This window comes from Talpa europaea, assembly GCF_964194135.1.
Source record: "Talpa europaea genome assembly, chromosome: 9".
NCBI classification, from domain to species: domain Eukaryota; kingdom Metazoa; phylum Chordata; class Mammalia; order Eulipotyphla; family Talpidae; genus Talpa; species Talpa europaea.
The window spans coordinates 32,106,255-32,131,622 of record NC_140076.1 but is presented as its reverse complement, the minus strand read 5'-3'; the positions used below and the strand labels follow the sequence as shown (position 1 = coordinate 32,131,622).

General features: G+C 35.9%; 1 protein-coding gene across 2 annotated transcripts in view; it reads left to right on the top strand.

Annotated features, from left to right (window-relative positions):
- Positions 1-25,368, top strand: part of EPS15 (epidermal growth factor receptor pathway substrate 15) — a gene marked incomplete at both ends in the record, with an annotated part of 111,790 nt that overhangs the window by 4,318 nt on the left and 82,104 nt on the right. The gene's annotated exons all lie outside the window — the stretch shown is intronic.

Below are 25,368 nucleotides of genomic sequence, written 5' to 3'. Positions count from 1 at the left end.
TCTCTGAGCATGATCCCTTCTAGCTCCATCCATGTTGCTGCAAACTGCATGTGTTTATCTTTTTAGATTGCTGAGTAATATTCCATTGTGTATATATAGCACATCTTCTTGATCCAGTCATCTATTTTTGGGCATTTGGGTTGTTTCTATAGCTTGGCTATTGTAAATAGTGCTGATATAAACATAGGGATGCAGGTGCCCTTTGGAATTAATGTTTCTGTGTTATTTTGGTAAATAGCTAGGAGTGGAATTGCTGGATTATATGGAAGCTCTATCTTTAGTAGGTCAAGAAATCTCCACACACCTTTCCATAGTGGTTGGACTAGTTTGCACTCCCACCAACAATGCAGGAGAGTTAGGACTGTAGGACATTAAAAGCTGTACATTTTACTATACTTCTCTGTGTATTAGATGCTTGGCAAATTCAGTGTTCTGTTGTATTTTTGATTTCTCTTTTTCAGCAATGGTCTGTTGTCCCAATTAGATAGTAAGCTGCTTGAGGATGGAAGCCATATATTCTACTTCTGAATATCTAGCACCGTTAATGGCATCTTGTCAATACAGTTTGTGCACAAGTAGTTCCCTACATGATAATAAAGACTTTATTTTATTGAATGAGACCAAGATATGCATATTTTAATTAATTTCTCAGCAGCCAGCTTTGTGTGAAGTTTTCTTAATTTGGCAAGGATTGTTTTTTAATAATAAAAACCTCTAAAGTGGGTTTTAATAAAAAATTAGTATATGGTCTAAATCAGTAAACACTATGATATTGCTCCTTTTAATGCTCTATTCAAATTGGAAGAATGAGCATTACTGAAAATTTGGGAATTGGAGGGAGAAAAATCCCCCATAATTCAGTTTCTAGTGTTTATTTCCCATTTAATTAAAAAAAAAAAGCACACAACAAAGCATCACCTTAGTGGTCTGGTTTAACAATTATGATAGTAGATAGAAGACAGAGTATGAAAATTACTACATGTTCTCAGAAGCAGAAGAGGAGTATTTATTCAACTTGTCATATTGAGTTCCTACTCTAGGACAGGCACAATTCAGTATACTCAGGAAATTTGTGCTTACTTGAATGATATCTAGCTGCTCTCAAAAATGGTTTGGAATGTTCAGCATTTGGGAGGAGTTGTCATAGTTAAAATTAATTAGGAACAGTTGGATTTGTCCAATAGAGTCTCCCAGGAATTACCTAAGAATGTATTCCTTTGTTTTCACTTTATTTGTAGTTAGAAAGATAGTAAGAGACTAGTATGTATTAGAAAAATTGAACATCTTTATTTAGTAATGACTCATATCTCTAGTCTCTTCTCTCTAAATGTCTGATTTTAAGAACTTCATATAAGGTATAGTACTTGCTTTTCAAAGAATTACAAAAACACTTTATGTGCTTCTTTATTATGTGAGTTTTGGATTTAATATTGGAACTCTGGAAATCAAAAGCAGTAAAATGAGTTGAAGGATGGAGAGAGGAAGTGAAAGAGGTGGGGGGGGGGAGAGAGAGACAGACAGACAGAGACACACACATACACACAGAGACGCAGATGCACACACCACAGAAACTCCAGCAAGAGAGCATGCACTGGAAAATTACTTGGAGAATTGGTAGAAATACGTGAAAAGTTTATCCAGGCAGTGTTCATCAGGCAAACGTATGCTGGAATTTCATTTTAAAGTGGTTAAACAATAGCCAAATTATGCAAACAACTTTAGTCCCCAAGGACAGATGAGTAAATTAGGAAAAGGTGTTTATATCCACAGTGGGATCTACTCAGCTAAAAAAAAGATAAACTCTTGCCATTTGTGAAAACATGGGTGGAACTGTAAGAGATAATGCTAAGCTAAATAAGTCAGAGTTGAAAGATAAGTACTGAATGGTTTGACTTTCATGTGAAGTGTAGAAAACAAACCCTAGAAGTCTGACTGTGGAATTGAGGCTAACATAGGTGGACTATGGTGGAGGACTGTCTGTGCCTTGGTGGTAGATGAGATGTGGTAACATACATCTGAAGAGGTGTGAACCTATAACTGAATCATATATAGTGGTATAATCCAGTGGTGCTTCAATAAAAAAAAAGGGTGAACTCTCATCAACAAGGTAAAATATTATACCTTCTTTTACATTTTTTAGGTACTTGTAGTAATCTGAGAAATGTTGTAATCCGAGTGCTGTGTTACTGTGAGGTGGAAACTTTTTTTTTTAAAGATTTATTTATTTATGCATACAAGAGCTGGGGTACAGGCCAGAGGTGTGGGGGCTGAGAGGATTCACCAGAGACAGAGTGGGAACAGAACAGGCAGATACACTGAAATACACTGCTGAGGGGAGCAGCGAGCGAGACAGGAGAGGTCTGCTACGCCATGTGGGTTGCTCCCTGGCCAGCCAGGGATGGAACTCGTGCTACAGAGCCTGTGGATTGCTGCATAGGTTGCCTCTCAACCCCCTGCCCACCAGGGAGGCCCCAAGGTGGAAACCTTTTATTTAGAACAATCATCTAACCCAGTTAAACATACATAGAAAAGACTGAAAGAAGAAAACACCAAGATTTTATAATAGCATGGTTGTAGTTTTTATCTATCTTATTTTCAACAGTGAGGGTGTATTTCTTCTGTAATCAGTTGATTTAGCACTTTCAATTTTTTTTTGAAAATTTACTCTTTTAAATTGAAATCAATAACTTCATGTGCAGTAAAAATCTGTGTTCTAAGATTGTATCTACACTCAGATTTCATCTTAAAACAGTCCCATTTTTGGGTTTAGAGAAATTGGTCAGAATGATCATAATTATAATTGTCTTGGAGAATTCAGTTCAGAGGACTCATTTATAATTTTGTGTGCTGCTTTATAATTTACAAAGCATTTTATGCTCTCTTATTTGATCTTTACAATAACCAATGAGGTAACCTATTATTACCATCATTTCAAATTGGAGGATACCGAGGTTCAGAATTTGTTTTCGAGTCAGTAAATGAAAGAGCAGCATAAATTCATATTAAAACAAATTCAAATGATACCAGTGAAAATCACCCTCTTATCCTAGGCCCCTAGTCCCCTTCCTGGAAGGTTGTTATTCTTGCCATTATCTTATATGTATTTTTAGCAATAGTTGAATAATCTTTACTGTATGTACAACGTGCATTTGTAATGTGTGTACATATATACACCTATATGGATATATAGGTACATATGCATGTACTTATATAAAGTATAATTTTTTCAGCAAGTGACATTGCTTTATAGCTTATTATTGTTGCTATTTTAGCTTAACTGATCTAGATTATTCTGTATCACAGCATGTAGATTTCCCTCATTTCCAAAAGTTCCAGATATTGCCTTATGTTACTATACCATAATTTCTTTAACTCGCCACATTTGTGTTGCTTCCAGTCTTTCACTATTGCCAGTAGTGCAGTAGTTAGTATTATTTTATGCATCCTTTTGCACATGTTTGAGTATGTGCATTACTTGTTAGTGGATATAATTGTTGGACCAAAGATATTTTTAACTTGGCTATTGCTAATATGCATTCAAAAAGGTTACACCAGCAACATACTTGAGAGTGCCATTCTTCCACAGCTTCATCAGCATAGTATTATCAAACTTTGATCATTGTCAATCTGATATAAAAATTATTTTTATTAAAGGTTGGCTTTACGCACTGGGGGAACTTCTATATTGCATTGCTCTATGTGTGTGTGTGTGTTGTTTTTTTTTGATCATTGTTTTTACCTTAGCATTCTTGACATTTTGCATCAGATAATTCTTTGGGGGTTTGGTGTGGGTTGTCCTGGGCATTGGATGTTTTGTAATATCTTTACCCATTAGAATCTAGTAACTCTCTTCCCTGGTCATGACAATTAAAAATGTCTTCAGACATTATCAAATTTTTCTTGGGGGACAAAATTACTTTAGTTGAGAATCACTGGTATAGTTTCATACTTTTAAAACTTAGTGATCTATATTTAGGCATATTGGAGATAATAGAGTTATGTACTTTCTTGAGCTAGGAACTGGGGGAGTAGTTTATCTTCATGTTTTTATTCCTTCATGTTTTTATTGCATTCATGAGCCATGAATATTGTGTATAAATATTGGATTTAAAAAAAAACTTAAATGGTAAGACACCCTTAAGTTGTGAACTTAATTTTATGTGTAATTTCTCTGCCATTCTTAGTGTTACCTTCCTTATCTTTAAAGATTTATTTTTATTTATTTATGCATACAAGAATCAGGGTGTACACCAGAGGTGCTGGGGGTGAGAGGATTCACCAGAGACAGAGTGGGGAGTAGAACAGGCGGATTGACTGAAATAGACTGCTAAGGAGAGTAGCAGGCAAGATGGGAGAGATCTGCTGTGCCATATGTGAGTTAGCTCCCTGGCCAGGATAGAACTAGGGCCACAGCGGTGGCAGCCAGCGTGATAGTGCTGAGACTTAACCCCTGTGCCACCAGGGAGGCCCCTTGTTGTCTTATTTCTGCATAGTGGGCATAGCCTTTCAACAAATGGGAACCAATTTTCTGTGTTAGGGTAGTGCTCTAAGTGGTAGATTTGAGGTTTGACCCCCGACACGTCTGTTTCTGCAGTCATTCACGTATTTTGTGCAAATGTTAGGATGAAGTGAACATTCATGTGATATTATGTTCCTCTATTATATTTAAAAGGAACACATTATTCAGAGTATGTGAGTGTGTGGGGAGGGGGCTGGGGGAGAGTTTAATATTGGGATAAAAGCAATAATTAATGCTTATTGAGCACTTATGATGTGTTAGGCACTGTTTTCAATAATCATACAACTGATGAATTTTTCAGTAATCCTTACAAGGATTATGGACTTAAACCTGATAACTTGATCACCCTTTTTATCCTTCTTTTACAAAAAGAGGAAACAGAGTTGAAATGATTTGTTCAAGGGTAAACTTCTGCTAACTAGTGGTGTCAGAATTATAACCTGGGTAAAATGCCCAAAAATAGATGACTGGATCAAGAAGATGTATATATACACAATGGAATACTATTCAGCAATCAAAAAGATAAACTAATGCCATTCGCAGCAATATGGATGGAGCTAGAAGGAATTATGCTCAGTGAAATAAGTCAGAAGAAGAAAGAAAAATATTGGATGGTTTCACTTATGGGAGGAATATAGGGGAACCAAATAAGACATCGGAGAAAAAATAAATAACAATACAAAACACAACACAACAACCACAACAAAAAAACAATTATAAACTAGAGACATCCTGCAGGAGAGGAGGAGGGAGAGGGATCAGAGGGAGAGAGGGAGGAGCACAGGGGAGTGTGGTGATGGTGCGTGGGTAAATTGGTGAAGGAAATTCTATGTGGCCTACACCTGGGATGGGGGGGGGGAGCAAACACTGTTTGAAAATGAACAATGATGTAAAATATACATAAATAAAGGAATCATAACCTGGGTAGTCTAAACAACTCATAAATTTAATGAGGCTTTTTGTATTTTTAAGGGATAATAGCTCAGAGAACTGACTGGTACCGTTTCTTGGTTATTAACTGGACATGTATTCTAGGCTGCAGCATCTTATGTGAAGATCAACTTATTGCATAGAACATATCTCTAGGAAGTGATTGTTGTGTCAAGTTATATTGGAGGGTTTTTGTAGACATGATGGAAGGTAGTTTTACATTTTGCAACCTCTAGGAATTAATTATGAAAACCTAATCTGGTCTGGGTTAGTGTACATCATGCCAGTATTTTCAAGCTAGTATTTTCTTGAACATGGTTGTTTGGATTTAGAATTCCTTCAGTATTTTCTTGCTAAATATGATACCATGTGTCAGATAATTTCCCTAAGAAACTATTTTATTAAATAAAATCTGGACCCACTAGATCTAAAGATTTCTGATGTTTGAAATAATGAATATTGTTGAGAGGTAAGTTAAAATGATGGTGAGCTCCTGAGCTTTGCTGTCAGAATGTCTTAGATTTAAATTCTTTATGTGAGGTTTCCTAGCCTCTGTTTTTTAAACCTGTAAAATGGAGGACAAACAACCTGAAGGATGTTATGAAGATTATATGAAATAATGAATGTCCAGGATCAGTTTACATGGTAGCAGATAATAATAATAATACAACAGTGCTAATAATAGCAACAAGTACCACCACTAAGCAAATGGATTTGAGTTATAGAACTATCAATTTTTATGAAATGTTGCATTTCATTGGCATTTTAGTAAGTCACTGATACCAAGGATTATCGGTAACTTCTTAGACTATGCAGAAAAATAGCAAGTAAAAGCATGGATTTACCATCCACACTGTTTTAAGTTCTAATTTTTAAACTTTTTTTTCCTTTACATCTTTTTGAAAACATGGTATTGTTCTCTCTCTCTCTCTCTCTCTCTCTCACACACACACATACACACACACACGCATTTGTATTTTGTTTTCTTTAACTTAACATCATAGGTGTTTTCCTATGTTGTCTTCATAGTATCTTTTTAATATCTTTAAAATACGTTAATTAGATATTTTATAGTTTACTTAATCAAGCCCTCTGTATACAGATAACATCAATTTTAATTAATGCTGTTGTAAATAACCTTTGATATACCTTTTGCTGAATTCTTTTTTGTAGTTTTAGATGGTATTTACTACATAACTGAATTTTTTCTGTATAAGTTTTTGAGTTTTGAAATTAAACTCCAGTGATTTTCATATGAATTGAAAAGAGCTGGAATAACAAAGCAGATAGTAGCAGTAATTTACTCAGATAGGAGCAATACTCAAAAATACTATTGTGAAGGAATTAAAATGAGTATATTAATTTGACTGCAGAGACCATTAATAGTTTGTAAAGTTCACTTCGCGTAAGAAACTGGGATTGAAAATTGTGAGCTTAAAGAAGATTGGACGATTTTAGTTTGCATAGTTTCTCTTTTGCAGACTGGGTTGCTTTCGTTCTTAGTCTGTTCTCTACATTTTGTTCTGTTTTTTGTTGTTGTTTTTTTTTTTTCTCCCCCCAGACGCACTTTTTAAGCAGTGCATTGTAAAATCTGGGGGTAGATTTTTGGACCATCTGGCACTTTAGAATCCTTCAAGAACTTAACTCTATTGATTCCACTGTGAGCCAGAATTGGTTGAAATGCCCTGGTTTGTGTCTGTGCTTGGCACTTTTTCCTCTCTTTTACCCTCACAATTTTTTTACTATTGATTTTTTCCTTAGTATAGAAATTTTATTAGTACCAGTTTTCATAGATTAAAATGGATAAGACTTACTGTCTTACAGTCACCAAAAATATCGTTATAAGGAAAACCTCACAAAACATTCCATTTCAGAAAAAAGTATATAACTGATGTACCGTGGATACTTATACATTTTAATAACATTTAAAAATATTTAAAAATTGGATATTTTTAGGTATCGATTGCAGTTTTTCATCATGAGGCTAGGTTAAGAGGAAAACATTTTATGCAAACTGCAAATTTACTGAGTTAATTTCTAGTCCTAGTTTTAAAATACTGTCAAAAATATGAAAAAAAATTGAACTCTCTCTGCTTTTAGAAAAATGAGCCATTAGCACAAGTGGTTATGATTTATAAAGTGTCAAAAAATTATTTAGTTGTTAGGAAATTTGGAGCTTCCTGCCCAATTGTTTCCTTAAAAACTGCTTTTTAAACAGTTTGACATATACTCCACCTATCATACAATTTGCACGTTTGAAGTGTACTTCAGTGGCTTTTTAATTTATTCATAGGTGTGTGCAACCATCACCACAGTTAATTTTAGAATATTTTTATCAACGATTGGACAATTTCATGTGTTTTTTTTTTTTTTAAAGATTTATTTATTTATACAAGAACCAGGGTACAGACCAGATGAGTGGGAGGGTGAGAGGATTCACCAGAGACAGAGCGGGGAACAGAACAGGCAGACTGACGAAATATACTGCTGAGGGGAGCTACAGGAGAGGTCTGTGGGACCCTCGCTGGCCGGCCAGGATGGCCCTGCAGAGGCTGTGGACAGCTTCACAGCGTGGTGCTCAACCGCCTACGCCACCAGGGGAGGCCCAGATTTCGTGTTTTTAGGTATCATCCGCTTCACCCCCATGCTTCCCCCATGCCCAAGCAACCACTAATTTACTTTCTGTGTCAATAGATTTTCCTATTTAGACTTTGTATGAATGGAATTATATATTATGTAGATTCTTGTGACTGACTTCTTGCACTTAATGTTTTTGAGGCTTATATCATTATCTCACTTTTTATTGCTGAATAATATTTCCTTATATATTTGTCCATTCATTGACATATATTTGTCCATTCATTGACATATATTTGTCCATTCATTGACGTATATTTGAGTTGCTTCCACTTCTTGGGTTGTTGTAAGTAATCCAATTATAAGCATTCATTTACAAGTTTTTGTGTGGATGTACTGGGTCTATATTAGACTATATGATAACTCTGTTTGTTTGGGGAACCCAGGCTGTTTTCTAAAGCAGCCGTACCATTTATATTTCTGCCAGCAGTGTGTGAGAATGGGATTTTTCCACATCCTGTCCAAATTGTTGCTATCAGTCTTGTTGATTCTGGCCATCCTGATGGGTGTGAAGTGTTATTTCGTTGTGGTTTTGATTTGCATTTCCTTGATGACTAAAGGTATCAGGTATATTTTCATGTGTTTTTAAGCCTTTTGTATACCTTCTTGGAGAAGAGTCCACTCATGTCCTTTGCCCATTTTTAAATTGAGTTGTCTTTTTATTGTTGGGTTCTAAGTGTTCTTTATATACCAGATGCAAGTCCCTTATGAGAAGTAGAGATAGGATTTACATTCTGTGGGCTATCTCCACTCTCCTAATAGTATCCTTAGACACACAAACTTTTTGGTTTTGATGAGGTTGAATTTATCTACTTTTTTCTTTTGTTTCTTATGCTTATGTTATTATATCTAAGAGTACTTTGGTAAAGTCAAGTCATGAAAGATTTATTCCTATATTTTCTGCAAGAGTTTTATAATTTTAACTTTTACGTTAAGATCTTTGATCTGTTTTAATTTTTATATATATATATATATATATTTTTTTTTTTTTTTTTTGGTGGGACCCTCACCGATGGCCAGGGAACGAACCGGCGCTGCAGAGGCTGAGGGCAGCTTCGCAACCCAGCGCTCAACCGCTGCGCCACCAGGGAAGGCCCTCTATATATTTTTATATATGGTTTGAGGTAGCAATCCAACGTCATTTTTTTTACATCCACTTTTCCCAGTACCATTTGTTGAAAAGACAATTTTACTTTGAATGATCTTATCAAAAATCAGTTGACCATAGATGGCATGAGTTTAGGTGCATGAGTTTAACTCCTTGTGACTTTGGACAAATCACCCAATTCCTTGTAATCTTCGTATTCTCTGATTAAGGTGTTGGGGTACAGCAAGAATTGAGGTCCTTAGTCTTTCAAGAAAAGAATTTCAGGAAAAAACCAGAATTAATCAAGTGATAGTGTATTAGAGATAGAAAGAATAGGATGCTGCTCGAGGCAGAGGATGGTCTCAGAAGGCATGAAATCTGCCCTAAGGCTCTAGGGCAGCTGGTTTTTAAGGTTTCTTCTTTTCAGGTTGGGGCATGTCCCTCTTAATTATGCATACCTTGCTCCCATCACTTTTCCTGATTCCTGGAATTTAACTTCCCCATCCCTGTTCTTTTTTGACACCCTGGGGGAAACTTGTCATGACTGTGTCAGTTGAAACTGCTTGCTATTAGGTGTAGTTAAAGGTTGTGAAATGGGTATCTATGCCAGACCATAGTAGGCCAGGACTGTTAAATATGCCCATTTTTCCTAGGCCTCCTGGACTTTCTGGTCTTTGAAACAAGATTTGTTGCTACCTGTCAAATTTGGGATGTAGGCCTGTGGCTGTCCTCCCCCGGGAGAGTATGTTTAGGGATCCTTAACAAAGGAATTCTTACTTGATTTTAAGACTTTTTCCTCTCAATTTTATTTTCTGCTTTTTAAAGTTGATGACAAAAGAAATTTGCTAACTGGTGGAAGTGTTAGTCATGATGGGGTCATTATTGCTATGAATGATGTATTGGTTATACTTAGAGATACAACCAGTGGTTACTTCAGATGGTTACTTCAGTTAATTATATTTGCAGAACCACATGAAATGGTTGAAATTTAAGTTAAATTTAAATCCTTAATCACCAGCTAAGAAATATTCTATAATGCAATATTGAGTAGTTTTTTCTTTTTATATGTAGAAGATTCCTTGTTATTCACTCACTCATTCCATTCCTTCATTTTCATATACTTATAAAATATATATTGAGTTTTCTGTGTGTCAGGTATTACTTAAGGCAGTGGAAGAAAATCAGTGGCATTCAGATTTTAAGTGTCTACTGCCTTATTTCTCATACTAGGCTGTAGCCTGTAGTAATTGTTAAAATCTCTTGGAATGCATTTTATAATAGCTGAAAACTAGAAGAAGCTAATGTGTTTTACATTATAAAAATTGTCATTCAGGTTCTAAATGTAATAGAAATAATTTTTTAAAATGAAACTAGAAATTTAAATAGAAAAAAATGAGTGAAAACTGCGTTTTTTTTCTGTCAGTTCAATTATATTGAAGAGATTATTATTAAAAGTGACACCTGAATCATAGGAAGCAAAATCTCTCTGATTCTATACATAATTGCTAGTGGCCAAAGGCAGTTCAGAAGAATTTTCAAATTTGGATGTAAAGAAAGCTTGACTTAATGTTTAACAGGTTGGTTGTGATACTAGAGAAAAAAAGGTGGATAACTGTACGCAGTTGTGCCTTAACAATTGAAAGTGTTATTTTAAACCATCTCTTGTTTTGTTGTGTTATATAGCAGGTGGCCTAAGGCTGAAGGTATCTTTGGATTGTTATATGGTAATATTTCGTTGAGTATTGTGTAGGTTCAGATGATACAGTATATATGAAAGATGCTAGTTAAGAATGATGAAGGTATTAATGATGATGATTTAGGTAACAAATTGTAACAATTGAGAGTGACAGTCCTGGAATCAAATTTCTTGGATTTGAATTCAAGTCAGTTCAACCTAAATAGGTTTGTGACTTTGAGTCAATTACTCAATTTATTAATGTCTCATTTTCCTTATCTGTTAAATGTATATAATAATGTATGCTTTGTCAGTGTAAAGAGTGTGATTCGTAAAGTGTTTAAGACTAGTACTTGATGGGGCCTCCCCTGTTGGCACAGGTGGTTGAGCACAGCGCTGTGAAGCTAACCACAGCCTCTGCAGCGCTGGTTTGATCCCGGCCTGCTGGCTGGTGAGGATCCCATATGGCACACAGACCTCTCCTGTCTCTCCTGCTGCTCCCCTCAGCAGTGTATTTCAGTCAGTCTGCCTGTTCTGTACCCTGCTCTGTCTCTGGTGAATCCTCTCAACCTCCTGCCCATCTGGCCTGTACCCCAGTTCTTGTATAAATAAATAAATAAATCTTAAAAAAGAGACTAGAACTTGATGTATAGAAAATGATTATTAATAAGAACTCAGTATGTTACTTATGAAGTTGTAAAACACTCTGTGATTTAAATGTGGAATATTTGAATTTATGTGTTACATTTTCACTTGCCTTTTTAAAAAACAAAATTTCATTGCTGATTTTTTTTTTAAGCTATTGTTTTGTTTTTTTTTTAAGATTTATTTATTATTTATACAAGCACTGGGTACAGTCAGAAGTGCAGGAGGGTGAGAGAATTCACCAGAGCCAAGCGGGGAGCAGAACAGGCAGACTGACAAAGTACACTGCTGATGGGAGCAGTGGGCGGCAGGAGAGGTCTGCCGGCCATGTGGGACCCTCGCCGGTGGTCAGGGATTGAACCTGTGCTGCAGAGGCTGCGGGCAGCTTCACAGACCAGAGCTCAACTGCTAAGCCACTAGAGGAGGCCCCATTGCTGATTATTTTGGGTCTCTGTTACCCTACTAACTGTCAAAATTTTTTTTGTCTGATTTGTGCAAAGTTTAGATATATTTTTTTTTCTGAGGAAGTTACTTGTCATTTATCTGTATTAAATTTCAACATGTTTGTTTTACCTTCAGTTAGTGAAGGTTAACTTTATTAATCAAGTCTGTTTGTTCTGGACAATTAGTTATCCCACCCAACTGGATTTTCCATCTCTCCCATTTTATAAGCCATTACTGTTTAAATCAGTGATAAAAATTCTTTTTACTGTTTTTTTTTTTCTGTTTTGGAAATGCGGAATAAAACAGCAAATAAACATGCATAAATGTATGTTTTCTTTACATACATGTAAGTGTGTAATTAAAAACAAATTATTCAGGAAATGGTGTTTACTTCAAGTCATTCTTGAGGCAAAAAAAAAAAGTTGTATGAATATATATTTTCTAACCTTAAGTCTGTAGTAGAAATGAATTAAAATGCACCACCTCCCTGGTGGCACAGGGGTTAAAGTCTCAGTGCTATCAAGCTATGGCTTGAGTTCAATCCCCCCAGGGAGGTAACTCACATGTTTCAACAGACTTCTCCTGTCTTGCCAGCTGCTCCCCTCATCAGTGTATCTCAGTAGATCCTCCTGTTCTGCACCCCACTCTGTCTCTGGTGAATCCTCTCACCCCACTCACCTCTGGCCTATACCTCAGTTCTTGTATGCATAAAGAAGTAAATAAAACAAATCTTCAAAGAAAAGAATTGAAATAGCAAAGATTACTGTTTATTTTCTTTGGTTTGATCTATAATATATAGCTCTGTGAATATAGGATGTTACCATGGAAGTCAGCGGGTGTACACAATGGTGATGCATTGCATAACTGTTTTGGAGAGACCACTGGAGGAGGTCAAGGAAGGAGGTCAAGGAAGTAAGATGCTGGGTTGTTGCATGCGTTGTCCAAATCTATGGTGAAGTCATACAGTTGGATGGAAGTTTGAGGTAGAGAGGAAAACAGTGGGCCAGGTAGAGAGACTGAATTTAAAAAGATAACAGTGATAAAGAAGTGGAGAAAAGTAATCTTGTTGAAAAGTGGATGCCTCAAAAGAGAACTTTATTTTGTCTTTTTATTTAAAATAAATTGAGTAGTACAATGTGGGCAAGGTACATAGATGACCAAAGAGGATAAGAATTCCATTTTAGAACCTGAGATAGGCAGAATTTAAAATCTGGATGGGTATAATTTGAGAGGGCTACAAGGGAGGTGAAAGATTAAACTCAATTCTTAGACATCACAAACCTGTAAGAGGGATTAGCCTCCTAACCTGGAAGCCACTCATATTGTGTAAGCATATGTGTACAAAAGCATAAGTTTTTCTGGTTGTATTTTATGTACTATCAAATGAGAAGCTGTTGAGAAGCTTAGACTGGAGAATGTTAGGTCCTAACTATACTTTTAAAGGACTACTCTGCTGTGTGGAGAAAAAAATTGAGAGGCAAAAATAGCAGGGAGGGTTGGGTGAAATGTTATGATAGTCAAGGCAAGATATGGACCAAGATTAAGGAGAGAGGTAAAAGAATTCAGCATATATTGTAGAATTAGTTAACAGTACTTGAAGTTTGAAAATTGAGAGAGGCACACTGACTCTTAGAAGAATGGGTTTTTGGAGGAAAAAAAATAACACAGGTTCTGTTAGATGTTTTGGTGATACCTAAGTGGATATGTAAAATAGATAGTCAATATATATTTGGAATATAGAGAAGAAGTCTGAACTCCAGATATCAGTTTGGTAGCCATCACATTAATATCATATTTGAACCGGGAGAACTGATATGATCATCTGGATTCATGTAGAAAAATGACATAAGAGATAGTTATGAATGTACTTTGTAGAAGTGTGGAACATTGTGCAAGTGCAGGAGAAGATGATTTTGTTTCATTTATTTCTTATAGGTATTTTTATAAATTCATGTATTAGTTATCCATGTTTGAAGATAATGCTTTTCCCAGTGTTTATTTTGGACTGGCTAGAGTGACATATGTAAGACTCACTGTCTTCTGATGAGAGACCAAAGCTGCTCTTTGTGTTTACTGTTTGTCACTCTGCCACCTCAATTTTTGATCAGGTTGAATTGAATTCAACATAAATAGTCCATTATTGGTTTGAGTTGCTGATATGGTATGTTTACATCCATTGTTTTTCAGTAATACTATACAGCTGTACCATCTTTTGAAATTTTTTGTCTACTATTCTTACCTGTATTCTTTCATTTCTGATAATTTCCAAAGAAAATAAATTCTGAAATACAGATTTTGAAAGTTTTCTTAAGAATACTATACTTGGGGCCTCCCCGGTGGCGCAGCGGTTGAGCGCTGGGTTGCAAAGCTGCCCGCGGCCTCTGCGGTGCCGGTTCGATCCCTGGCTGCTCCCCGGCCACCGGAGGAGGGTCCCACATGGCACGCAGACTTCTCCTGCAGTCCGCTGCTCCCCTCAGCAGTGTACTTCGGTCCTTCTGCCTGCTCTGCTCCCCGCTCTGGCTCTGGTGAATTCTCTCACCTTCCTGTGCTTCTGACTGTACCCAGTGCATGTATAAACAAAAACAACAAACAAACAAACAAATAAATAAATAACATGCCTCTATAAAAAAAAAGTACTTAAAAAAAAAAGAATACTATACTTACAATATTGGTAGATCTTTTTTCTGCTGTGTTATCAATTTATAATGGTTTGCTATATTATGGAACAAACATGAGATATTAACATGTTCTAGAATATAAGCTGCTTTAGGGGAGGAGTCCTGTATGATTTTTGTGATCCCTATTGTTCTGTACCTAGAAGGTAACCAGTACCTGTTTAATAAATTATTAAATGTTGTGAATAACAGCATATCTAAACTGCTCACAGACACTGCTTGTGTTTCCTTGAGCTCCTCCCACCAATTCTATCTGCTCAGATAACTTGCTTTTCTCTACCCTCTCCACCCAGCGTTGGAATTGTTTTCCTTTCTAAAGTTTCTTTATTACTGACTTTACTCTTTAACCAGCTTTTCATTGCTGTTTCCTTAGTCACTTTGAATTGCTGTTGATCACTACTGCTTCCTTTTATTTTTTCATCTTTATCTTGTTTACTATTAGTTTTCACCCTGATTTTTTTTGTATTGTGAAATACACAACTCTTTCTTAGGTATACAAGCCTGTCAGATGAATTTAGTCTTTCTTCTGCCCTGGAAGCTACTTACATTGTGTATACATAAGTGTATGAAAGTGTAAGTTTTAGTTATATTCACTTGATAGCTTAGGAGTTGCTTATTCCACCATTGAAGAGGTATTGTGGTGATTGTGATGGAGGATATAGTAGGACTAGTCTCTCTTTTGGTTCCTTAGCTCTCTTGAATGGAATTTAATAAGCTGAGTTCTAATTACCTGGTTTTTTTTGGGGGGTGTAAATATATAAAAGAGTTTTGTAGCAAATTACCCCACAAAATTGTGTGCATTATAGCATTTTTTATGTTCACTACTATTGAATTTGTTATTCATTTTCTTAAAATTTTAGGGAGATCAAAACCAAAAGGATTTTGAGTGGTTTAGTTGAAGAATAAAATTGATTCCATTGTTTCCTAAACTTTTATATCTGTTTGCCATTACATACAGTGTTTTTTCTTTTTTGGAATGCCACCTTTTTTCTATTTCATGGTATTCCTCAGCACCACCTTTTCATAGTAAAAATAGCAAAAGGTAGTACAGAGAGGTCCTATGTGCCCTCCACCTAGTTGTTCTAATTGTAAAACCACATATATTAATAACTACAGTATAATAGTGAAACAGGAAATTGACATGGCACAATTCACAGAACTTACTCAAATGTGACCAGTTTTATAGCTACTTATTTGTGTTTGTATATATAGTTTTGTGCATGTACAATTTTATCCTTCATGTAACTGCAACCCCAGTTAAGATAAAAAACCTTTCCATTACAAAGATCCTTCATTATTCTTTTATATTCATTATTCTTTTTATTCATTATTCATTTATTTTTCATTCATTTATTTATTTTTTACTATTTTAATAATAATTATATATTATTATATTATATTATTATAATAAATTATATATTATTTTATTATATATTTTATTATATTATATATTATATTATACATTATTTTATTATATTATTATTTATTCATTTATTCATTTATTATTCATTTATTCATTTATTCATTATTTCATTATTTCATTATTCTAATTATATTTATTATTCTTTTATATTATATTCTTTTATATTCTTTTATATTCAGAGTCACTCCTCCCTCTGTTTTATTAATATTTACTGGTTATTCATTGTATTATGACAAGTGATTAGCTGAAAAAAGATTGCCATTATGTTTTAGGGGGATGTCTCTATTTTACCTTTTCCCATATTATGTTATAGCGATTTATAATAATCCTAATGCTACTTAAAGTTTCAGCTTATTTTGTGTATTGTAGGATCATAGACTTTCAAAGTCATATAATCTAACATCTCTTCTCCATATAACACCCCCAAAATAAAAACAAAAATTCCATATGAAGCAACTCTTGACATTTATTAATCTTATTAGTATATAAATGTCTCCAATAACCTGGACTACCTTTTTTTTATTATCTGGTAATTTTTGGTGTTAGATTACATATGTGTTAACTTTTACTAGATTGTAGTCACTAAAAAATAACCCAAAATATCAGTGACGTACAATAATGAAATTTTATTAATTGGTCACATTATAGGTTCTCTAGCAATTCACTTTGGTTATCTTTTTTTTTTTTTTTTTAAATTTCAGGATCTAGACTAAGGGAACAGCCCTTTTTGTGAAATACTGTTTTCTTGGCAGAGAGAAAAGAGAGTGGAAAGCCCCAGTAACTCTTAAAGCTTCTACTTAGGATTGGAACTTTCTCATATTTCATTGGCCAATGTAAGTCATATGCCAAGCCCACTCTAGGATACGACAGAGACTCTATAAGTTACATAGCAACAGGCAGAGATGTTAATACTCTTATAGGGAAGAGGATAAATGATTAGATATAGTGTATCTCCCAGATTTTAGGATGGTTACACTACACTATACTTTTGTGATAACTTTTCTTAGTAAAGTTTATTATACTTTATATGAAAAATTTTTTTTTTTTGGTCTTTGCGGCCTTAGTTAGATATCGATTAAAGCCAAAATCATGGTATCTTAAGCAAGAGAGTTTATTTTTCTCAAGTTACTGTCCAAATAGGGTAAGTAGTCTAGGCGTAATATGGCATCTTGTTGAGAGTGTCAGGATCCTAGTCCCTTTTGCTCCTTTTGCTCCTTTATTCTCAGCTCTATTTTCTAGCTCTGAGTCTGGGCAGTTGCTTTCTACATTCTAGCCAGATGGAAGAAATACTGGGAGGTAGAAGCATTCTTCTTCCTTGTAGTACACAGGGGAGTTGAACACATTTCTTTTCACATTCCGCTGAGAACTGGGATTGCACAGTAGACTGGGAAATGAGGTTGCACCTAACTGTTCCCATGTCCAGGTAAAGCTTAGTGCTACTGTTACTAAAGAAAGGAAGAAGAATAGTAGGAAACAAGTCTTTATTTTAATTAACTGTAATCCATGAAAATAGATATTATTAGCATTTAAAGATAAGGAGATAGAATTTTCAAAGAAATAAGTTGCTCAAGATCATATATCTAAAAAGTTATAAGGTGAGCTTAGAATCTAGAGTTATCTGACACTAAACCCTGTGCAGTTCTTACAAAACTGTTGGTTTCCTAATACCTTATTTATCAGCTCTTAACATTCTTCAGAGTCATAATAAATAGCTGTTGCCTCTTTCTGCATAAATGCAGAAGAAATTTTTACATTTATGAATATTTAATTTAGTGGCAACTGCTAAAGTTTGTGATGTAGCTAATGAATAAATCATTGCTTTTAAATTATAATACCATTAGAATCTTAAAAGAGCAGATTTTGATATTGACAGCTTCAGTTTAAAAGTTTTCCTTTAGAGATTGTGTTGCTAAAAATTCATATGCTCTTTTCCATACTGATTTCAAATTTTTCAATTTTTATACCTTCCCCAAATTGAAAATAACTAGGGCATACTTAGTATAAAAAAGTTTTCACAAAATAGAGTTGTATAAAGAAGGATGTAAAATCATTTATAATCCCATTATCTAGAAATAATCATATTACCGTTTTAATTATGCCTTTCAAATATTTTTCTATGCATTTATGTGTTATATATTTATAGATTTTCTTTCTGTTTGTTTTAACATGATTATATTTCAGTAAAAAATTACTATATTTCAGTAAAAATGAACAATTTTACCGAGAAACACCAAAAACACTCGTGGGTCAGCTTGTTAGATGAGTGAGTGAATTGGCAATTTGGATGTTTTTTTCCATTCTCATTTAACTGTATCGTATTAGTGTAGGAATCAGTACAGTGTGTACTTTAGAACCCTTTAGTGAGCTAATGCCTTCTCAGATGTGTCTATGTAATAACCAGTGAGTCTTAATGTGATGATTAATGAGGTACAGTTTAGAGCCCAGGATTTCTTACTATGTAATTTTTCTTCCTGGGTGCTAAATGTTCAGCTGAATTACCTTTAAATATTAGCTCTTCATTAGTGAGGGATCTTCATTTGCTTTCTCAAAGTATTTATATACGTGACTATATAATTTTTCATTCAAGTTGGGACTTTTTAAGAATGAAAGGGACACTATACATATTTTATTTTAAGTTTTTTTTTTTTAATAGAGGCATGTTTTATTTATTTATTTGTTTGTTTTGTTTATACATGCACTGGGGGTGAGAGAATTCACCAGAGCCAGAGCGGGGAGCAGAGCAGGCAGAAGGACCGAAGTACACTGCTGAGGGGAGCAGCGGGCGGCAGGAGAGGTCTGCTCGCCATGTGGGACCCTCCTCCGGTGGCCGCGGAGCAGCCGGCGATCGAACTGGCGCCGCAGAGGCTGCGGGCAGCTTCGCAACCCAGCGCTCAACCGCTGCGCCACCTGGGAGGCCCTATACATATTTTAAATTAAGTTTTTGGGAGTATGTTTTTGTTGCCAAAATGATTTTCTTATACATTTATAGATAAATAAAATGAATAAAAATTCTATTCAAAGTTTATTTAAAACGTTTTGTTCTGGACCTCCCTGGTGGCGCAAGGGGTTAAGATGTAGCACTATGAAGCTACCTGTAGGCACTGTAGCACAAGTTCGATCCCCAGCCAGGGAGGTGACCCACATGGTGCATCAGACCTCTCCTGACTCATCCGCTGCTCCCCTCAGCAATGTATTTCAGCCAGTCTGCCTGTTATGTTCCCCACTCTGCCTCTGGTGAATCCTTTCACCTCCCACACCTCTGGCCTGTACCCTAGTTCTTGTATGCATAAATAAATAAATCTTTAAAAAAATTTTTTGATTTACATTACCAAAAAATTGTAGATGATCAGAATATGAAAAAACACAAGCAGAATCATTAGTCTTGGTAATAAAAATTATTATGTTTTATGTCTCGAATAATGTGTCTCCAATACTTTTCTGAATGAGGTAATTACGCTCTGATATAGTTTAAGTAGTTTTAATTTTAATTTTTTAATTTAAATTTTATATTCCCCATACAATTACAACCCCCTTATTTTGACCCCTATTCCTCCCATCCCCCCCTGCCCTCGACCCCACAGAGTGTCTCTGGTTCATAGTTGTTTGCTGATTTTGATATTTTCTTTCTTATAGTTATTCTTTTTCCTGGTCCCTTAATTTAAGTTTTCTAGATTCCTGCTATGAGTGAGACCATCCGGTATTTTTCTTTTTCTTTCTGGCATATTTCGCTGAGCATGATCCCTTCTAGCTCCATCCACGTTGCTGCAAATTGCATGTGTTTATCTTTTTTGAATGCTGAGTAATATTCCATGGGGTATATGTACCACATCTTTTTTTTTTTTTTATAAAGGTTTATTTATTTATACAAGCACTGGGTACAGTCAGAAGAATGGGGAGGGTGAGAGAATTCACCAGAGCCAGAGCAGGGAGCAGAGCAGGCAGAAGGACCGAAGCACACTGCAGAGGGGAGCAGAGGGCAGCAGGAGAGGTCTCGCGCCATGTGGGACCCTCCTCCAGTGGCCGGGAAGCAGCCAGGGATTGAACCGGCACCGCAGAGGCCGCGGGCAGCTTCACAACCCAACGCTCAACTGCTGCGCCACCGGGGAGGCCCTGTACCACATCTTCTTGATCCAGTCATCTATTTTTGGGCATTTGGGTTGTTTCCAAAGCTTAGCTATTGTAAATAGTACTGCTATAAACATAGGGATGCAGGTGCTCTTTGGAATTGATGTTTCTGTGTCCTTTGGGTAAATATCTAGGCGTGGAATTGCTGGATCATATGGAAGCTCTATGTTTAGTAGGTCCAGAAATCTCCACACAGCTCTCCATAGTGGTTGGACCCGTTTGCACTCCCACCAGCAGTGCAGGAGAGTTCCTTTTTCTCCACAACCTCGCCAGCACTTGTTGTTGCTAGTTTTTTTAATATGTGCCATTCTCACTGGTGTAAGATGGTTTCTCATGGTAGTTTTGATTTGCATTTCCTGATTACAAGTGATGTTGAACATTTTTTCATATGCCTGTTGGCCATTTGCATTTCCTCTTCAGAGAAGTTTCTTTTTAGCTCTTCTGCCCATTTTTCAACTGCATTATTTTCTTTGTTTTTGTTGAGTCTCATCAGCTCTTTGTAGACTTTTGTGATCAGTCCTTTATCATTAGTGTTGTGTGCAAAAATGTTGTGCTAGTCGGTGGGGTTTCTCTTTGTTTTGGTTATTGTCTCTTTTGCTGTGCAGAAGCTTTTTAATATGATGTAGTCCCAGCTGTTTATCTTTGCCTTCACTATCACTGCCTTGGGTGATGTGTCTGTTAAGATGTCTTTGATGTGCATATCATGTAGTGTTTCACCTGTATTTCCTTCTATGTATTTTATGGTTTCAGGTCTTATGTTTAGTTCTTTAATCCATTTTGAGTTGGTTTTTGTGCATAGTGTGAGGTAGTAGTCAAGCTTCATTCTTTTGCATGTAGCGACCAGTTTTCCTAGCACCATTTATTGAACAAACTTTCTTTGCTCCAATGCATATTCTTTGCTCCTTTATCAAAGATTAGTTGACCATAAATCTGTGGGTTTATTTCTGGATTTTCTGTTTGATTCCATTGGTCTGTGTGTCTGTTCTTGTTCCAATACCATGCAGTTTTGATGATTATGGCTTTGTAGTATAGTAGTTTTAATTTTTAAATAGAATTATTTGCAGTATTTTTTTTTTCAGGGTCACATTATATGGTTTGTGGTTGTTAATTCCTACAATTGATTCTTCCCTGTAACCGTAGTATATTTCATTGCTAATATACTCTTTTTTTTTTTTTTAAAGATTTATTTATACAAGCTCTGGGTATAGTCAGAAGCGTGGGAGGGTGAGAGAATTCACCAGAGCCAGAGTGGGGAACAGAACAGGCAGACTGATGATACACTGCTGAGGGGAGCAGTGGGCAACAGGAGAGGTCTGCGTGCCATGTGGGACTCTCACCCGGTGACCAGGGATTGAACCAGCCCTGCAGAGGCTGCGGGCAGCCTCGCAACCCAGCGCCCAATCGCTGCGCCACTGGGGAAGCCTGCTAATATACTCTTTATATATGTTGTCATATACCTGAATCAGCTCAATAAAAAGTTTAAGTGGAGAATATTCTAATTTTTTTCTGATTGAAGACAATAAATTCATCAGTCGTCTTATTTTCATAAGCAGTATCTTTTTGCCTCTGCTAAAGGTAGTCTCTTTGACTAATTTTTTATAAGACAAATCTTGTTATGTAAGTTGTTCCTATTTGTGATTATTTTATGTGTTCTGTTAAATTTAGATGCTGTAAAATTATACACTCTCTATAGTTTCATTTCATTCCAGAACAGACTATAAATTTATCCAGTTAAAAATAGGAAAACTTTTGATGGAACTCCTACAATTCATTTGAAGTATAATTATAGAATTTCAGAGTTAAATATTGTGTACTATTTGTGAGCACTTTTCGTCCCTTGCTTTTCAGGGGTATTTTCAGTGTCTTGGGAAATTTTGTTTATAGTAATATTTGCTAAAACTTAAGAAAGCAGCTGATTTTTTTGACCTTTATTCACTGAGCTTCAATCTTTGAAGGTTTCTAACTGATAGTGGGTAATATGCAGCTGATTTTTAGAGGCTATGTTTTCAAAGATTTCATAATAAGACACTTAGGTTGGGTTTATAAAGTGTAATTTTCAAAGATTACAACCTTTAAAATCTGTTGACAGGTTTCAAATAGAGCACATATTGCCAAGTTGAAGTCTATTTTTAAAATTCAATCCATTTTTATCATTAAAATTTCAACTGGATATATGAAAACGTTTGTAAATTCTGACAAGTGTATCAACAATGATGTCAGTAGAGCGCCATGAATATATAGAAATAACCTCACAGTTTTTGCAAATTGTCTGTGCTTTAGAGAAAAGAAAATTTAGTCTTTAATTTTGTGTTGAATGTATAATTTCTTCTTTTTAACACATTGCTTCCAGAAGGGCTGTTGGAAAACAAAGCATGTTTGCTAAACAGCAAAATAAATAAACAGTTAAATACTTATATAAGTGACAAAACCATAAAACCACCTCAAGAGTTTTCTGACTATTGACACCACACACATATTCATTGCTTCTAACCTGTAATTTCCCATTTACTTAGTTGACTGGTAACCTGGTACATTTTACAGGTCAGTGTACTCCCAGCAGATGCACCAGTGTCAAATACTTCTACTGTCTCACAAGGAGATACAAGAGTTAACTGTCCGTTGTTCTTGCTTCTGCAGATACTTTTTAGTGAGTCTTCTGCATGCTTTCTTTGAAAAGGTGGTGTTAGTTATATGGTATCTGTAAAGAATTAGGAAAAGAAAGATGGAATTATCGCTAGTCCTTGTTCAGATTTCATCAACTTTTCAAATTGTTAAAGCGCTTATCATACTATTAGCTGATAACCTTTGCCAGAAGCTGGATGTATGCAGTAGAGGTGTACAATTGGTACACCTCTTGGTATATTTTAATGTCTTTTAATGTAGTAGTTTGTTGTAATGATTCATCTAAGAAAATGATAAATCTGAGACAAATGGTTACTGGATGGGACATTGTGTATGACAATAGATTATAAATTAAGCAAACCAGGGCATAGGGAAGCGGCATGTTGAAAAAGCTCGGTGCTTGGAGTGGGGTAGACCTAAGTTTAAGTGCTGACTCTACCACTTAAAAGCTTGAATAAGTTATCTGGGATGGCTTACTCTCCAGAGAAACAGAGCCAGTAGGACACATACACTCTCTCTGTCTCTCATAAACTCTGATTGATTGATTTTTAAGGACTTGGCTCAGGCAATTGTGGAGGTTGCAAGTCCTAAATCTGCAGGGTAGCTTACCAGACTGGAAACTGAGTCTGGGTGGGGAATTCCTTCTTCAGTCTTTTCTCTCCAGGTCTTCAAATTGACTGAATGAGGCTTATCCACATACATGGAGAGTAATGTGCTTTATTCAAAGTCTACCCACTTAAATGTCAGTGAATCTAAAAAAATATCTTGCTAGTACATCTAAATTGGTGTTTGGTCAACAGTTGGGTACCATAGCCTAGCCAAATTGTCACGTAAAATTAATCTTCACACTTGGTCTCCTCATTTGCAAACTGGGATGATAATATGTCATTACAAATATTAAATGTGGTAGTATTTGTGAAGTACTTAGCATAATGTGTTTTCAAAGTTGGCACAAAATGAATGTTGGTTTCTTAATACAGTTTAATACTCAGTATAGATGCAACCTTGATGCTTGATGATTTTTTTCTCTTTATATTTGTATTTCCTTTTTAAAAAAAATTTATTTATTTATTCATTTATACAAGAACTGGGGTACAGGCCAGAGGTGTGGGGGCAGGGTTGTGTGTGTGTGTGAGAGGATTCACCAAAGACAGAGTGGGGAACAGAACAGGCAGATTGACTGAAATACACTGCTGAAGGGAGCAGCGGGCGAGTCAGGAGAGATCTGCTGGGCCATGTGGGGAGCTTCCTGGCTGGGGATTGAACTCATGCTGCAGTGGCTGTGGACAGCTTCATAGCTGCTTTCTTCATTGCATGCTTTCTTTGAAACAGCTTCATAGGCTGTGTCTTAACCCTTTGTGCCACCAGGGAGGCTCCTATATTTGTATTTCTGACTAAGCCTTTCTATCCCCTTATCTGCTTAATAAGTCTTGTCAAATTGTTTCTTTTATTTTTTTAAAGATTTATTTTTATTTATACAAGAACTGGGGTATAGGTCAGAGGCGTGGGAGGGTGAGAGAATTCACCAGAGACAGAGCAGAGAGCAGAACAGACAGAGGGACTAAAGACACTGCTGAGGGGAGCAGTGGGTGAGGCAGGAGAGGTCTGCCACGCCATGTGAGTTTTTCCCTAGCTGGCCAGGAATCAAACCCGCGCTGCAGAGGCTGTGGACAGCTTCACAGCACTGCGCTCAACCTGCTGTGCCACCGGGGAGGACTCAAATTGTTTCTCATAAATTTTTCTTCAAATCATACCCTTCTTTTTCTTGCCATTGTCAATGTTCAGGTCCTCTGCAGGGCCATTGAAATTATTTTCTAAGATTTCCCTTACATGACTCTTCACATATGATCACCTAGAACTAATACTGAGTTAATAACTTTTGAGCCCCCCCCCCCTTTTCATTCTCATTTTCTTTTGCCATGGCAGATGAAGCCCTTTATCTTCTACAGAATTTCATCATATCTCTAAGCTCTGACACCATCCGGAACTTCTTATTAAGCATTTCAAATATAATTGAACTTTCTGCTGATAGCATCCCTTTGTACATTTACCTCTGTGTATTATCCTCTTTTCCCTTCTCTGCTGTAGTTCAAATTCCTGTACTGATGTCACCCCCAAAAACATTCCTGGTTTGAGAGCATTTTTCAAACACTCTTGTACAAACCTGAGCCTTCAAACTTTGATACTTCCCAGCTACACTTCAGAAGAAATATTAAATCTGTTCACCAGGTAGCCAAGAAACTCTTTGAACTGTGATATGAATTGAATGGCAGTGACTGCCTGCATTGGTGACAATGATATCAGCATGACTGATGATATGAGAACCATCTTTTTGTGCACCAGTGTGTATATTCATTTGGTTATTTTATTGAAGTGTTTTTTTTTTTTTTTAACTGTGTGTATACCTTAGGCACTTAGGTAGGGGATGAATGTTTAAGGCTTTGGGACTTTCAACTATCTTTAACCAAAGCATTTTGCCCCTAATTTATTATTTGTTATGTGTTGGATCTGGGTAAGATTTTCCCTAAGGAAGAGTGCTGATGTCAAAATTAATTTTTAAATTCTTGTTTTATTTCTAGTCTACCT